The sequence below is a fragment of the Thamnophis elegans genome, chromosome 2 (genome assembly GCF_009769535.1).
Source record: "Thamnophis elegans isolate rThaEle1 chromosome 2, rThaEle1.pri, whole genome shotgun sequence".
NCBI classification, from domain to species: Eukaryota; Metazoa; Chordata; class Lepidosauria; order Squamata; family Colubridae; genus Thamnophis; species Thamnophis elegans.
The window spans coordinates 157,340,018-157,354,431 of NC_045542.1; the positions used below are offsets into that span (position 1 = coordinate 157,340,018).

The 14,414-nt window shown below is 42.1% G+C and overlaps 1 protein-coding gene and 1 pseudogene across 1 annotated transcript in view; one reads left to right on the forward strand and one right to left on the reverse strand.

Moving 5' to 3' along the window:
• LOC116504800 (zinc finger protein 850-like) overlaps positions 1-14,414 on the forward strand; it is a 361,571-nt gene that overhangs the window by 166,274 nt on the left and 180,883 nt on the right. The window lies entirely within an intron of this gene.
• Positions 1-14,414, reverse strand: part of LOC116504732 — a 34,250-nt pseudogene that overhangs the window by 14,128 nt on the left and 5,708 nt on the right.

A 14,414-nucleotide genomic window follows, 5' to 3' on the forward strand; every position in this document is an offset into this window, starting at 1 on the left:
TTTAAGTTGTGTTGGGGAAATAAACAATCTTGGAATTCTTTGGTGCATCTTTCCTGACACAATCTGAACAGATATTCTTGGTGCACTGAATTCCTGGAACTGTTTGGAAAAGATAAAACTTTAAAACCCCTCTACTACTTGTCTCCTCTTGCTTTCTTATATGAGTAGCCACATTCTCTAACTGTAGTCTTAGTGCTCCAATCCTCAAGAGATATTGGCTGGAGAATTCTGGGGCTGAAAATCTCAAGGGCACCCAGGGGAGAAAAAGTCTGGGACTCCGTCTACCATGATAAAAATGCAAAGAACACACCCAAAAAGACTTTTAGATCTTTGCACAATTTCTACTACAATAAACCTGGGGGTACAATTGTTCCCTTAGCAAATGTTCCTTACGCGATAAATGCCCCCCTAGTGTTTACCAACAAATCCCAAGATTATGAATATGACAGCCCCAAAGCAGTTGTTCACCCTTACAAATGACCAGAGACCACATTGACGCCCCCCCCCCCAAACTAGGTCACATTGCCTGTGGAGAGTCACTTACCTTTCAAAGAGCCCCTCCCTGTTGCTGTTTCTTTGCCCACCATTTGCAGAGAACAGAAGCGTAACGTACTATGAGAACAGTAGTGAGATCTTGTGTAATCTCGCACTTTAAGCCTCTATTCTCTGTGAATTAAGACCTGGATGTTTCCAAATGGAGGGAAGGTTTGGTCCGTCAGGTCTTCCCTCTGTTTTCTGTTTCCCTGCCAAAGCCTACAGGGAGATTGCATTCCTGTAGACTTCAGCAGCCCTTTGCAAAAAAAAAAAAAAAAAAAAAACTTTGTTGGCACCAGCGGAGCTTGAGAGGAGCGGGCACGTCCCCCCAAAGTTCTGTTCCTACAGACAAAGGCTTTTTGCAAATGGCTGCCAAAACCTACAAAAAGGCAATCCGCAAGTGAATTGTGGACAAGAAAACAGCCCCAAGAAGCTGCGCACAGCCACCCCAAGGTTACTTTCTTGGAGCCGGAGTTCTCGTCAGGCTGATCTGTGACGATAAAGCATGTAATGTAAAAGCAGGGAGTGATGTGGTTCAACGTACTCCCATGAATTCTTGAGTTACGGATGGATTGGGCAGGATCCATTCCATTGATAACTCGAGAACTACGTGTATCCAGAAACTTCTGCTATTGATGGCCAGAGAGGTATTACCATATTGCCATTTTTTCCTCCTCCTTGTCTATTACTTATTTGCCTATAAAAAATTAGAGAAATTCTTTGCAGTCAAATTTAGCAGTCAATTTGTCAGCTGGCCTTACAATGTGACATTATAAACAAACTTGAAACCTCTACTCTCATTACTTGGGGCCTCACGTTGATTTTCTTGTGTGCAATAAGGGTGGAATGTTTCCTGAAGCACCACCCACAGTCAGGGCACTCAAACGGTTTCTCCCCTGTGAGAGTCCTCTGGTGCATGACCTGGGATCTCTGAGAGAAGCTTTTTCATGATCATGACATTCAAAGGGTTTCTCTCCTATGTGAATCCTCTGGTGTTGAACCAGGTTGGAATTCAGACTGAAACTTTTCCGACAGTCAGGGCATTTGAAGGGTTTCTCTCCTGTGTGAGTCCTCTGGTGTTGAACCAGGTTGGAACTGTGACTGAAACTTTTCCCACAAACAGGACATTCAAAGGGTTTCTCTCCTGTGTGACTCCTCTGGTGACTCACGAGTCTGGAATGGTGACTGAAACCTTTTCCACAATCAGGACACTCAAAGGGTTTCTCTCCTGTGTGAGTCCTCTGGTGTTGAATAAGGCTGGATTTTTGACTGAAAAATTTTCCACAATGAGGACATTCAAAGGGTTTCTCTCCTGTGTGACTCCTCAGGTGGCCAATAAGGCTGGAATCGTGACTGAAACTTTTCCCACAGATAGGACATTTAAAGGGTTTCTCTCCTGTGTGAGTCCTCTGGTGGTTCACCAGGCTGGAATTGTGACTGAAACCTTTTCCACAATCTGGACACTCAAAGGGTTTGTCTCCTGTGTGAGTCCTTTGATGTGAAATGAGGTGAGAATGTCGACTGAAACTTTTCCCACAGTCAGGACATTCAAATGGTTTCTCTCCTGTGTGAATGTTTTGGTGTGAAACGAGGTGAGAATTTCGACTGAAACATTTTCCACAATGAGGACATTCAAAGGGTTTCTCCCCTGTGTGACTCCTTCGGTGGTCAATAAGGCTGGAATTCTGACTGAAACTTTTCCCACAATCAGGACACTCAAAGGGTTTCTCTCCTGTGTGAGTCCTCTTGTGTCTCATGAGTCTGGAATTGTTACTGAAGCTTTTAGCACAATCGGGACACTCGAAGGGTTTCTCTCCTGTGTGAGTCCTCTGGTGTGAAATGAGGTGAGAATTTCGACTGAAACATTTTCCACAATCAGGACATTCAAAGGGTTTCTCTCCTGTGTGAGTTCTCTGGTGGCCAATAAGGCTGGAATTGTGACTGAAACTTTTCCCACAATCAGGACATTCAAAGGGTTTCTCTCCTGTGTGAGTCCTCTGGTGGCCAATAAGGCTGGAATTGTGACTGAAACTTTTCCCACAATCAGGACACTCAAAGGGTTTCTCTCCTGTGTGAGTTCTCTGGTGGCCAATAAGGCTGGAATTGTGACTGAAACTTTTCCCACAATCAGGACACTCAAAGGGTTTATCTCCTGTGTGAGTCCTCTGGTGTCTCACGAGTCTGGAATTGTTACCGAAGCGTTTCCCACAATCAGGACATTCAAAGGGTTTTTCCTTGGTGTGAGTACACGTTGCCATGCTTGCTAAAGCATTTACAGCATTGGTAGCATTTTTAGGGCTTCTGTCCTGTGTGGGTCTTTCCATGAAACAAAACAGTATTGTTCTGACCAAAGGTTTTGCTACATTCAGTCGGGATCCTCTCAGGCAGTCAGCTGTGATTTCTAAGTTGCATCTTTCCAACAACAGGAACCTCTATGGAGCTTTTCCACAACTAATATTCTAGAGGTGGTTAAAAAATATGGATGGTCCCTTCTTTAGTTGTGCTTTGATTCAAGCCGTTTTCTTCCTCCCAGCCTGTAACACAGTCTGTTCTACATGGCTTTCCCATTGACCTTTTCCTCCCCAATGACTTTTTCACTTCCCTCTTTTGCTGAATGGAAAAATAATCTCCCTTGACTTTTCATGTAATGTATGCTTGAGTTTCACATACACTGCTTTCTCCATGCAGAAATCTCTACTTGATTTTCTCTTGTTTCTCTTTCACTGGCTGAGGAAGTTGAAGAATTGTGAGGCTCTCTGAAGGAAATGGAAGATATTGTGATTTCGGGACTGACTTGCTTTGCTATTCAATGTTGCTGGTTATCCACAGTTGTCCAGAGTGCTCATTGCCATCTTCTTTGTCTATAAGATTAAAATAAAAGGGTAACTTTAATTGTACATAAAATGGTTACAGAAGATGAGAAGAAAAGATAAAGGTTTATGTTACAATTAAAAAGCAATAATATGACAATGCTTCAATAAGCTTTTACATTAATCATCGTTCATTTGACATATGGAGGACTATGCAGATTCAAGTTTGAATATCCATTCAATGACGAAATTCACTTGTTGACTGGGTCAATCACAAATTCTTAGCACAGCAAAGGGTTGTTTTCAAATACAGGCAAGTGAAAAAGAAAGTACACCCTTTTTGATTCTATGGTTTTACTCATCAAGGTATCGTAAATATCATTGCAACAGAACAGAAGAGAATAACAAAATTGGAACAGACATTGCAGGTCTTCTAATCCAGCCTCTGGACAAGCAGGAGACCCTATTCGATTGCGAACAAATGGCTCCCCAATCTCCTCTTAAAACCCTCCAGTGATGGACAAGCCACAAGCTCCGGAGTGAAGCCATTCCCAAAAAATCTACCTTCGCTTGGAAGAGACTTTTTCAATCTTCCCACCAGCAGAAAACTACAGCGACCAGTTTCACAGCGTGCAGCACCAAATTCTGTGGATGGAAGGAACCTGCAGCAGCAGCAGCTGAGATGGTTCAGCTCAGTTGCTTCTCTGCTTCTAGGCAATGGAGGGAACCGAACAGCCCGACTTGCTCCCGGACTCTCCTCCTACCTGCCCTCCACTCACCTTCCAGCTGCTGCTTCGAGCATGGGAAGAGCAGAAGAGCCGCCCTGCACACCACCTTCCTCCCATAAGTCATCCGGAAGAGGAAGTTCCTCTGCGCTTCTCTTCTCCTATACTTTCTAGCAATGGTTTAAAACTCCTTTTTTTGAGCTCAAGCATGGTATAGATAGTTTCGAACCGAACAGCCCGACTTGCTCCCGGACTCTCCTCCCACCTGCCAGCTGCTGCTTCGATCCTTGGAAGACCACAAAAGCCGCTCTACACACCATCTTCTTCCCCGGGGCGATCCGGCAGAGGAAATAACTCTGCGCTTCTCTTCTACTCCCATCCATTCTAGCATTGCAGTACTCAATGGTTCAAAGCTCATTTCTTTTTTTAAGCTCAAGCAGGAGCGGCACTAATGTGTTGATGGCTTTCTAAGCACAGACCGCCATCTAGCGACAAGAGGTGGAAAAACACACCCGTCCAGGCTCCACCAAGGCGTTTGAAATATGTTTTCACTGATTATATGGCAGCAGGTCGTTTTCGACTCCTAGCAACCGACCTTTGCAACTAAGCCATGTGAAATGTGATGCTATTTAGCTTCGTTTTTGGTTCCTTTAGGTCAATCTTGATGCTTGCAGTATCCTTGGCAAGGGTTTTTGGAAGGGTTTTCCCCCCTTTCCTGCTTCCTAGGGCTGAGAGAACTGGCCAAAGTTGCACAGGTGGTTTTGCCCTTCAGGTGGGACTGGAACTGAGCTTTTCTCTCTCTCTAACCTGGTTCCTTCACCACTACACACAACTGGATCTTCTTCCTCCACACAAAATCTACCCATTGACCTGTTTCTGCTGCTCCAACAGCAAATCTAAGGCTGCAGCTTTCAAGAGCAATCTATCTGAATACATCTTGAAGGGACCTTGGGGGTTTTTTGAGTTCAACCTCCCTACTCAAGCAGAAGACCTGGTAACATTTCAGACAAACAACTGTCCAGTCTCTTTTTGAAAAGTGATGAAGCACCCACAACCTCTCAAGCCAAGCTGTTCCACTGATTTATTGTTCACACTGTTAGGAAGTTCCTCCTTAGTTCCATGTTTTGTATTTGTATTTGTATTTATTGCACATTTATAGGCCGCCCTTTTCCCTGAGGGGACTCAGGGCGGCTTACAATAAAAATTTTCAAAATGTTTTGAAAATAAGTAGACCCCCTCTTCTTTGTGGCAACCCCTCAAATATTGGAACGCTGCTATCGTGTCACCCTTACTCCTTCTTTTCATTAGACTAGACATACCCAATTCTTGTAATGGTTCTTCGTTTGTTTTAGCTTCCAGTCCCTTCATCATCTTTGTTGCCCTTTGTATGCTTTCCAGAGTCTCAATATCTTTTTATATTGTGGTGACTAAAATTGGATGCAGTATTCCAAGTGTAGTCTTATTAAGGATTTGTAAAGCGGTACTATAATAAAAATCTTGCTGCAGGGAATTTTTGCCTATGAATAGAGCTATTTCTTAAGTGCTGACATCTGCTGTGGGCTATTAAGGATGGTGGGGGCTGCTTTCCAAGAGCATGTTTCTCCATTTCTCATCCAGGGAAATATAATGTTCTGCCTTCTGAATATTTCTCAAAATATTTCATTCTTCTAGGAGGGGTGGATGCTCACTTTCTACAGATTGGTTATTTTGGTTACTGTCACTCACTGTTGCCTCATATTTAAGTGATTGTCCACTAGGACTCCAAGATTCCTCTCACAGATACTGACATTAAGCCAGGTTTCATATAGTTTGTACCTACAGTATACAATTATTTTTAATTGTCTAAATTTAAAACTTTTTTGTTGAATATCATTTTGTTAGATAGGGCCCACTCTTCAAGTCTGTCAAATCATTTTCAAGCTTGAGCTTGTCTTCTGGAGTGTCAGCAATTCCTTCCAGCTTCGTGTTGTCTGAAAATTTGATGAGTTCCCCTTCTGTCCCTTATCTAGATTGTTTATGAAGATTTTGATGAGTGCTGGCTCTAAATGCAACCTGAAGGTACCTCACTGCTTACTTCCCTCCATCTGGGTGTAGTTCTGTTGAGGACAACATGTTGAGTACGATTTGCCACCCAGTTGGAAACCCATTTTGTGGTAGTGCTGTCTATCCCACATTTTTCTAGCTTGCCCAGAAGTAGGTTGTGATCTACTTTATCAACTGCTTTATTGACATCTCAATAATGTCCACAGCATTTCTCTGGTGCAAAGAATGAAATAAGGCTTGTTTGGCCTTATGAACCCATGTTGGCTACTTTTTATAACTTTTCCTCTCCCCTTGTGAGGCTCTCCATAGCAGAACCTGAAAAAGGAATGGGAGGGGCTGGAAACTGGGCTCCCAACACCTTTTTCTGTTTCCCTGCCTCCTCTCTAGTCACAAGAGGAAAACTCTGTGTTTAACCCCTTCACTGAAGCCACTGCAGGGAGGGGGGCCACTGGGGTGCCGCTGGACAATGCCAAAGTCCTCCTGCCAAGCCCCATTGGAGAGGCTCACACATATCACCCACAAGAAAAGCTAAGGGACGAAAAGCAAGCGCCCTGATTTTTCTAAAAAAAATATAGATTGAAAATCATTACACTAGTGAAAGAAACTTGCCTGTGCTAATCACAGCTACAATAGGTGCAAATTAGGAATGCATTGATGTTGAAGAGTGACAAGGCAGGTCTGCAGATGTCATTGGATTACAAGGCACACCATCTTTCACCCATGCAATTCCTGTCTGGAGATGCTTCCATTTCCTCAATAGCTAACCTTATACCGTGTGTCTGGAGGAGTTTGGTAGAGCCTTTTCTAACCCATTGTATTAAAAGGCACAATCCTACTATGAAAGATTTACTAGTTTTAAAGCCGGAACGGTTGGAAAGGGCCCGGCGTCGCCCACATGGATATGCACAGCGTGTGCACACAAGTGCGTCGTACCTGCCAGCGACACATCCACAAGCCTCCGCGATGCTCCAGCTGCTTGGCGGAGCAACATGCAGGCGCTGTATGCACCGTGCGTGGAAGCGCCAAAGGCTTTAAAGGACAGGTAAAGAGTTCAGGCGTGCGGGTGGGCCCTCCAGAGCACTGTACCAGAACAGTACCCAGTGTTCTGAGCAGGCTCCAGTACGCGTGTACTGGGGCGTACCGCCTGCAACCCACCACTGATGTGGCCCTATAAGAGAGCTTGCAAGGGTTTCCAACACTGTTCCCTCTAAGGTGCGCGCGTGCGCAGCCGCGCACATAGAAAGAAATCCCCGCGCAGAAGTTTCTAACTGCCGCGCAGAGATTTCTACCAAAGCAAACATGGGGAAGTCCTTTGCAGGCGGCTAGAACTGGCCTCCCACAAAGGACCTCCCCAGTCTTGTTTTGATGAGCCGCCAGTCCTCTTGCTTCTTCTCCTTCATCAGCAAAGCTCCCACTGGCTTCCCGGCCCATGGCAGTGGTGCCACTCCCTCCACGCGGAGCACCTGAGCTGGCTCCCGCGTTATCCCTCCCCCTTCCTCCTCTGCCGTGCTTTTGAGGCCGCGGGAGCTAGTAGGAAAGCGGCGGAGGTGGAGGCGACGGCAGGGGTAACCCAGAGCCCAGCTGACTCCACCTCAGCTGGGCTCTGGGTTACCCCTGCCGCCGCCTCCACCTCCGCCGCTTTCCTACTAGCTCCCGCGGCCTCAAAAGCACGGCAGAGGAGGAAGGGGGAGGGATAACGCGGGAGCCAGCTCAGGGGCTCCGCGTGGAGGGAGAGGCACCACTGCCATGGGTGGAGGCGCCAGCAGGAGCTTTGCTGGTGAAAGAGAAGAAGCAAGAGGACTGGCGGCTTTGAAATGCAACCCCCTGGTCCCGCCGGCCGCGGATTTGATTCGGCGTAAGTGGGGGCCGAACACATGCTGAGCCGACTTTGCGCAGTGAGGCGGAGTAATTAACCTCCCCCACAAAGAACGTGTGTGTGTGTGTGTGTGTGTGTGTGTGAGAGAGAGAGAGAGAGAGAGAGAGAGAGAGAATTGGATCAAAATTGGTGGCCAAAGGAGTGGAGGGAGGGAGGGAGGGAAGGAAGGGAGGGAGGAAGGAAGCCCTGCCCCCTGTGAAAAAAACTGAAGATGGAGCAGTGAATGAATAAACCATAAAAGCAACAAACAGTTAATGCGTAAGTAAGCTGAGGAGCAAGTTCTCAACTAAGGAAGCAATATAAGAAAGAAATATAAAAAGCTCAATATGCCAAAACACTTATTTTAGTCTTCATTTAATTACTTGTATTGTAGTCTGATGTAACGTCTTTTTAAAGTTAACGTTAGTTAGAAAATATAGGGTACAAAACTTAAATAATAAAAAAATTGTACATTCATTTTGAAAAATAAATGCAATACTTGATTAATTTCATATCTTTATTTAAAATAGTTTTGGCATGGCATATGATTTTATTGACTCAGTTGGAAATGATGTGGATGTTGTATCTGATTCTGAGGTATATATATTCTTAAGTAACATAACATATAGCATATTGTCCAAACTTGCTAGACTATTTAATTGATCTTACTACTTTAAAGGGGGAGAGTTTCATGATAAATTATTTTATTACATTTATGTTGCATTTATATATTATATTTATTACATTTATATTCCACATTATATATTTGTATTGTTATTTTAGTGTATATTGTCAATTTCGATAGATATTATATTGATATATCAATACTGATTTTAATCATACTAAATAACAATTACTGCTATTATTTATCAGCATTACATATTTACAGTTTTTAATATCGAGTTAGTCGTATTTTAGAATAATAGCGTTATCTTTTAATAGGATAATTGGCAAAATCTAATTCACATGTGATGGGTTGCATTCCAAAGGAATGTGAGAGGACAGGTTGCCTGCAAAATGCCAGGACCCAGGACCCAGGACCCTGTTGGTGCCATGTCTCTCTCTAGCCAGTCTAACAATCTAAAAGCTGAGCAGAGAGCCTTTTTTTTTTCAGGGTGAGCGGAAAAGTATAGTCTTTGAGTGGCACTTTTCATGCCTGGCATTCATCAGGCTGAAACCTTGCTAGCAATCGGCGCTTGACGCTTGGTATGTTGTGCAAATGTCCAGCAGACGTGACAGCAGTTCAAACTGTGGCTCTCTTAGGTGCTCAGGCATGAAACTGTGCAGCTCACACACTATACTTTTCCGCTCACACTGAAAAAAAATTAGAGGGAACATTGGTTTCCAACTCCTAACAATAAGATGATGAGACAAGATAAACATATGCACTAACATATAACACCAAGGAAAGTGAGAAAGGAAAAATTATTGAAAATATATTATTTTAAAGTTTAGAAACTTGCACATGTTTAAATTCAAATAAGTTGGAGCTAGAGACTGTAGCCGAAAGAGCCGCTTGGTTCCTCCAGACACTGGTCCTCATCTACTCCTGGTCATTGAGTGTCCTTCTGCAAAGGGACCTAGTAAAAAAACATTGTAACCTGTGTTTTTGAATGGTTTTGGTGAAATGAACAATCTCAGAATTCTTTGGTGTCTTCCTATCCCAGGAATATTGGGATCATTTAACTGCATAGCTAAAATTTCACTTTTGCTGCTACAAATAATGCTCTTCTCTTTATTTGAAGGATGATTTTTTAAAAAACATTAAGGAGCCTTGGGAGAAAAGTGAAAGAATAGGCAACATCTCCCAGGTGTTGGGAAGAGAACTTTGCATTACTTTCCCCACCATATCTCCCCACCAAGGGCGAGACCACAAAAGTACCAGACCCTTGGTGATGCTCAGCTGTCTCAAAGGTTAACAAGGAGGCCCCTAAAAACAAAGATCAACACAGCAGGAGCTGCAAATAAACCTGGAAATCCCGTACTCAAAACCACAATCCCTTTTCTCCCAAACTCAATATTCCTACAGCTTCTCTCCATGAAGGTCACCTGCAGGACAGAACAGCCTTTACATCTGAAATTTTACACTGGTTTTGTCGCTGCCCTGTTGGAAGGAAAAGGTCCTCTTTGGTTCATTCTCTCCAGCCGGAGTGAGCGATCAGCGCTGGCTGAAAAAAGAACTGAGCAGCAGACGGGAAGGAGGAGCCACGTCGCGATGATACATTGTTTGGATTCGGCTGTCCGAATCCATCGATGACACTTTTGCCCCTGGACGGTCCGGTAGGACCTAAACTGTCCTGAAGAGATGGTGACTGGGAAGACAAGACCTTGCTGGTCGCAGGGATATCGCAAAGTCCCTGATCGACCCAAGCGGAGAGCTTCCAACCGGTGGCAAACAGCCGCTCCCCCCCAAAGAGAGAATGAAACAAAAGTGTTTCTACTGGTGTTTTTTTTTTTTTAGATGATTGCCCTAAGGAACTCTTTTCTTAAGCTTAATTAGTCCATTAAGCAAGAACAAAGCGGCATACTTAATCCCCACTGGACTGCCTTAAAAAGTTTTTTCGCTCTTGCTTGTAATCTTTTGTTGATTGAGTGATCTCGTAATGCTCCTGTTTTTTCTGCCTGAAGTGAAGGAATCTCTTTTTTCCTTATTTTATTTCCTTTACCACTTAACTTTTTTGGCTTAAATTAAAACTCTTTTTACTTCAATAAATTTCTTCTTCTACTTGTTGCAATATTATTTTGGAGATACCTAAGGGAAGAGGTTTTAAAAAGGATCGAATCTGCCACTTGAAAGCCCAAATCTGAAGCTTTTTTTTTTGCTGCTGTAACAACTGTTTTCTTTGTTCACTCTTATTTTACTATACTGACTGTAACTGCAACAAAAAGACTTGGAACGTCTCTTTAAAACTTGATAAAGAACCAAGGTTACAAATAGTGGTGTATGGAAAATACTTTGACATTGGAAAAGGAAAGAACCCTCTTTCTTTGAAAACCATAAAAGAACATTCGTCTAAAATAAAAATATATTCTTCAAAATCTGTGATAGGCTAGGGTGGCAGATTGTACCTAAACCCTCTTCTTCTTGCTCTTTCCCCATATTATTTCTTATTCTAAAAAATGGAGCAATACTCAGATGAAGAAAACCTGTTAATCCAAAACATTTTTGCTGGACTTCAAAACATCTCAGGATTTGAGAGATTCCACAAGAAATGGGACAGGCTATGGGATATCACAGAGAAAGATGATGGGGTTATAGCCCCAGAAATTAAGGAAGTGAATGGAAATACAGAAAACAAAGATAAGAACTTAGATGAACTTATAAATGGAGTAAACGTGAGTGAAAGTGGAAAGAAGAGAAGCTGGAAAAGTGACTTTGATAATTTGGTGTTCCACCCCAATCTTCAAGATGTAGGAGAAAAAGAAAGAGTGAAAAAGATGGAGGTAATAAGACAAATCTATTCAGAAACAAACCTGACAACTAAAGTTAAGCTTACATTAATAACAACTCAAGGGCAACAAAACTACATGAGAGATCGTTTAAGCTTCAATGTGCGGAGAGACGTTTTAAACCCTGGAAAGGTTTTGGACATAGAATTGGCACAACAACTGGTGAGAGATGAAAGGCTATATTGTTACTGGAAAGATACTGGTTAATAATCCCAATTGATGGGAAAAAGCTAGTTAATATTTGACTGATTATTAAGGAGAGATGATAATATCTTTTAGAATGTTTTAAATTACCACTGAATGTTTATCCATTAACATAAATTTACTATGATACTAATAGAGAAATAATAACCCTAGTTAGGATAAATAACCAGACCATAGAAATACTAACCTACATTCTGGGTGATTGTCAAGTAGAAATGTTAATATTTCTTAGACTGTCTTAGATGTCTAATGTTTTTTTTTTTTAGCCTGTAATTAACTAATGTGGGATTGAGGGAAAAGTCCTATAAATCTTGTTAATAAATCATTGTTTAAAGACGGTTATAAAGTCATAATGTTGTGTGGGCCTGGAGAGGAGAGGTGAGATAATTAATAAATAATTTTTAGTTAACTACAATAATAGCAATAGCAGTTAGACTTATATACCGCTTCATAGGGCTTTCAGCCCTCTCTAAGCGGTTTACAGAGTCAGCATATTGCCCCCAACAACAATCCGGGTTCTCATTTTACCCACCTCAAAAGGATGGAAGGCTGAGTCAACCCTGAGCCGGTGAGATTTGAACAGCCGAACTGCAGAACTGCAATCAGCTGAAGTAGCCTGCAGTGCTGCATTTAACCACTGCGCCACCTCGGCTCCTCAATAACAATGAAATGTTAATGGACAATATTTAATGATACATACAGGTATGTTGGGGGGAATGCTCAGATATCCTACTTAACCGGATTAATTTTAGACTATGTCATAAAGATGTAATGATATTGGAGATATATTGAAATTGCAAATGAACACCAGTAGATAGTTGTGTCTTCTAATATAAATGGTGGTAACCAAATGAGAATTAAGGTACAGGAATGGTAAAATGTATACCTTTTTTTCCTTGATTTTAAATGTACAACATGATTTAAATGAAATATATGTAAGGACTGTGGAAGAAACGCACGGAATATATTTGTAACCAATCAATACGCTTTCAACAAGATATAACGAAAGATATTTTTTTTCTTTCTGTTTAATTAAAACAATTAAAAAAATTCTCAAAAAAAAAAAAAAAGAACTGAGAAGCAGGCTATGCGGAAAGGACATTGTTTATTCCCCCTAGTCTAGAGCAGATGTTAGGGATGTAACCCTAGTCTTGCCTTGGCAATGTATATAAGCCATGATTGTACCAATGTATCTGTGACTTTAAATGTAAGAGAGAGGTAATTGGATGCTATTGCTTTAAGCAGCCATATAAGGAGGTAGGAACTAGTACAGAGTTCTCCCTGATGCTCCTGATGTTTCCTGATTCTACTGTTGTTCCTGATACTTACTGTTACTGTATGTGCTTAGTAATTGGGGGAGAAGACCGTGTATTGGATGGTGGCTAGTCTGTATGTTAGTCACCTGTCTACATGGCGAATCGTGAGTTGAGCAACTGTAAATTCAACGTGTTGCAAATAGGCTGTTTATATACTATAAGACTGCTTATAGTCTGATTTTGAAGACTATTCTATTTTTGTTACACAAGTAAAGATATTCTTTGTTTTACCTTCGGTGGCTGTGCGTGACTATTCCGCGACTTATCCGTCACTAATTTCTGCTGCAGAACTCTAGTCTCCTAGCAAGGATAGACTTAACAGCAGTGGTTCCCAACGTGGGACCCATGGCCCACAGGGGGCAATTTGATTTTTAATGGGGGCAATTTGAACCTTGTTTAAACCAAGTTAATGGCCTTCTAGGCTTCCTCCACGTGAGTAGAGTTCATTTTCTGAGTAAAGTAAAAAGTTATATGTCACAGGGGGCAGTATCAGGATTTTAAAGATGCTTAGGTGGGGCATGGCCAAAAATAGGTTGGGAAATACTGGTCTAGAGAGATGGTTTCCCCACCAGTCCTAATCCTGTCAAGAAGTGCGGTTTTCTTATTTCTGTTAGATAATTTTACCGTAATCCTGTTAAAGTGGTGTAGTTATTTTTATTCTATTAATTTTGGTTCCTCTGTGACTTTTAGCCAGATTTTATCAATGAGTCAGCCAGCCCAAGATATTGTTATAGTAACCAGAGCTATTCAGTTTACAGAGGAAAAAATGGATCTGTTTCATGAATGGGGCTTGTGCAAACTATTAGCCTGCGGTGATTTCCATAAACAGAAAGGTGAGAAGAAAGAAAACCGGAGATTATTCTCTGTGACCTCTTTTCAGGCTTCTAGTTTTAACCCTTGCTCTTCAGGAAAGAAGCTAAGGGAATAGCATTTTCTTGGGGTTCTCCTTTGGGGGGGGGCACTATTCTTCCCACAGTCGTAACCTCCCCCAAAATACTTGCTATTCATAAGGTTTCTTCCACTTGTGTGCCTCCTTCTTGACACAATCTGAAAAAATGCTTGATATACTGAATTCCTGGAACTGTTAGGAAAAGATGAACTTTGAACTCTTTGTCTTCTCCTCTTGCTTTCTCTTTATAAGTGGAGCCACAATCTGTACCTTTAGCTCCTATCCCCAAGAGATGCTGGCTGGGCAATTCTGGGGCTGAAAATCTCAGGGGCACCCAGGGATAAAAAAGCTGGGACTCTGCATGTAGTATTTCTATCATCTACCATGATAAAAATGCAAAGAACGCTCCCAAAAATATTTTTACATAATTGCCCAATTTCTACAAAAATAAATATCCACCAACTTCTGCTAGTGATGGCCAGATAGCCATAATCAAACTAATATGTTGCATTTTTTTCTTCTCTCCTTTCCATCTAATACTATTACATATTCAGCTAAGAAAAATCAGGCATATTTTATTTAGTCAAA